Source organism: Bactrocera dorsalis, chromosome 4 (genome assembly GCF_023373825.1).
Source record: "Bactrocera dorsalis isolate Fly_Bdor chromosome 4, ASM2337382v1, whole genome shotgun sequence".
Classification (NCBI taxonomy): Eukaryota; Metazoa; Arthropoda; class Insecta; order Diptera; family Tephritidae; genus Bactrocera; species Bactrocera dorsalis.
The window spans coordinates 4,540,184-4,543,540 of NC_064306.1; the positions used below are offsets into that span (position 1 = coordinate 4,540,184).

At 37.5% G+C, this 3,357-nt stretch overlaps 1 non-coding gene across 1 annotated transcript; it reads left to right on the forward strand.

The window, feature by feature from the left end:
• Positions 1-2,751: 2,751 nt before the first annotated feature.
• LOC115066635 (U1 spliceosomal RNA) lies at positions 2,752-2,915 on the forward strand. Its single transcript, XR_003846174.2, has one exon. It is a non-coding gene; the product is annotated as a U1 spliceosomal RNA (small nuclear RNA).
• Positions 2,916-3,357: the final 442 nt, after the last annotated feature.

The window sequence follows — 3,357 nt, forward strand, 5'->3', positions numbered from 1 at the left end:
TGTTACTGTCAAAAAATTAACGAAAAGCCTGTCAAATGCATAACGAATGGAGAGTAGACTTTTGAATGACTATAATGTGCTTAAATGCATAAGAAGAAAGTGTCAAAAACAACTTGTGTTTTGGTTTTGTTTAGTTTGCATTTTGCAAAAATGAACAGAATATTAAAATATTTAAAAACAATTAAAATGCTTACTTCTGTTTTAGAAGGAATACGCATATTGACAGAAATTAGTGAAATTAAAAAATAGAGTTCGGTCATGTTCAGTGAGGGAAATAAACAGGAAGAGAAAGTAGGATAGTTTTTTGTTTTTGTACGATTCTAGAAATGAAGAGGACTGATCATATAGATTTTTTTATATACACCCGATTGAAAGAAAAGGCATATTGTTTGTCGTAAAAACATTTCCTTTTTCAATATTTTCCATTAAATTTGTATAAAAACATTCGTCGTTCTCCATCTTCAAATTCAAAACGATGTATCTGTTGACAAAAAGAGAAAACAGCTGATTCCGTACGGAACATGCGATCAGTTTCGCATTTTGCTTAAGCAAATGACGTTTGAGAAAACTTAACGAAACTTGATGTTAAGCACATTATAGTTGCAACATACAATTTGTGTGTATTCGGACAGTTGCTTACGCTGGCTTAAGCTAGCTTATTCACATTATAGTTAGGCCTGAAGTCTTAACTTTCTTGTGTGCTGGTTTAAGTTAATTCAAAAAACTCCGAAGGTTATCAGGCTTCTGAAGCTCGCCGTTGAAGTCTAAGGGGAATATACTGTTCAGAGTCCCAGATTAAACCCCTCTTTAGACGAAACTCTCTATAAAAAAGTCGCGAGCGTGAAACTTTCAGTATAAAAAATACGCGCTAATAGCCAACCAATGTGTTATACATAGGTACTAACTAAGCAGTCTACTACTCTAGAAGTCTAGTTAGTGAAATCTAACTCTTCATTACTGGTTTAAGGATAATTTCTGGAGAACCAATTTTTTATCAAATAGTCCAGAAATATAAAAAATGCTAAGGTTATGCCATTTTTTTCTCGTAATCCGTAAAAACAAGTCACTTCTCAACCTCCAGCTAAGAGACATAGTTCACCAAACAACCGAATAACCTCTAAAAAAACTGTACCAACACCAGTCAGTTCGCAGCTTTACCAATATTTGTTACGAAAATCTGCGCAACTCTCTTAACTGCTCAGTTCACGCACCTAGCTCAACGGTTTTGCCTTCCTACAGGTCCGTTTCTACTCGAATAAGTGCGTAGCCCTGTCCTCCATACAGTGTTATAATTATCCTTATGATGCAACTCAGCTTACTGTCTTTGTGCGAGTATGTGATACGGAGCAATATAGACATACAGTCGCAAAGAAGAATGAGAATGCTGTTTGTAAACAAAAAGCATGAAAACAAGTGTCGAAGGGGTAACCAGGAGACAGTGAGGCATAGTGAAGCGACAGCTTGTTGTTCTAGTTGTCATTCTATTGTCTTTGGTTATGGTGTTTTGTTTACATTTCTGCACCGCCTCCACTTTTCACTGCTCTGCTAACTCGTCTCTAGCTAATCAGCTGCTTACAAATTCCACGAGCACTACCACAAAACTGCCGCCCACCAAGAACACTTAATCACCGTGCACTCTAAGCAAAGTCTTCAGCATCTGTGGCTGCCGTCAGTCAGTTTTGTTTTCATATTTTCTGCTTCGGTCGGCAGTTTGCTGCAGCAGTCGTGCTGCCTTACAAGGTTGTAGCATAGCTGTAGGCGTACATAGTTCTATGCAGCTGGCTAGGCTTAAGCCTTTCGAACTTTTGCGCCAGAAAGTTGATTAGCACTGAGTACACAAAAACACGTCTGTGCTTACTCTTCAATGACCACTAGAAGTTTACTTTCACTTGTTGTGTAGCGTTGCCTACAGTGAGACGCGTCAACGACAGCAGACATTGTCATTTTGGCTTCTAGGTTGCGGCCAATTTTGTGGCCACTGCAAAAATGTCTCTTTGTTAAATACTTTGAGTGCCCATTCTACAGGGTCAAGGTTTGTATATAAATATGTACTTATGTTTACACGCCTTAAGATGACTGATTTGTTTCAGGCTGATTAGTTGAATAAATCCAAGGCTACCTAAGTATTTCTCTTTCAGCTGACTTGTTGAATTTAATATCAAGTAGTAACCCCCTTTGAGCTCATGGCTTCACTCTTTGTAAATTTAGCAGTTTATTCGATAAACCAGTTTTATATTTCGGGCTTTGGCAACTTTAGTGTTACAATTTCTATATCATTTCCAGATATTTTGACCGAGATCAACTGTGTAAGGAAACTAATACGAAATCACCGCGTAGGCTTTACAAAAGTATTCCAGAAAACTGTTTCTTAAATGTCGTATTCTTTTGTAAATATGCATGTACTTATGTTTATAAATTAATAACGACTTCTTTTCTTAATAAAAACGAACTGCTTATCTACAATAACACTGCCATATAACCGCACTATATCGCATATAGCAACAACAAAATGTTCACAAAGCAGGCACTCAGTAGCTGACTGATGACAGGCAAAGCAGCAACAACCACTTTTATTTATATATAGCAGCTCTGTATATGTAGATATGTATGTTTGCGTACGAAGAACCATGCCTGATTTCGTTTGGCTGTTCATTTTCGTTCATTGCTCCGTGCTATGCTGTTACGTCGTGTAGTTCTCAAACGCTTTGTATGTTCAGCAGCTTAAGTAGTTAGCTGTTAGCGGCGTTAAGCATACTTACCTGGCGTAGAGGTTACCGTGATCATGAAGGCGGTTCCTCCGGAGCGAGGCTTGGCCATTGCACTTCGGCTGAGTTGACCTTCGCGATTATTCCTAATGCGAATAACTCGTGCGTGTAATTTTTGGTAGCCGGGAATGGCGTTCGCGCCGTCCCGACATTATGAATAAATTCAAAGTCTCAAGTAAAACAGTAAGAAATGGTATAAATAAATGTTGATCATGTTGGTGTCACATCTCGGCGAAGCAAACAACAATTGTTTCATGTCAACAATCTGCGGTTAAAAAAAGGCTGACAAAGTGTTGAGATAGTTTTAGTTTTATTAATGCCCTGGTGTTAGTAGTTCCCCTAAAAAATGTAAATACTCTACTTTAGCAATTTTTCTTTCCAACTGGGGAGGAAATTCTCATATTCTACGTGGTCAGATAAAATTTGCATCAAGTTAAGGGGATATTTTGAAGCTTATTGCATAACAAATTGGACACTAAAAAGTGTGTAGTGCTTAAATATGCATGGAATATAGACGTGGTACTGTTGTTATTCATTTGCATGAAGGAGAAAATACTTATTCTTACATAACCTCAAACTTTCAATGAAATTT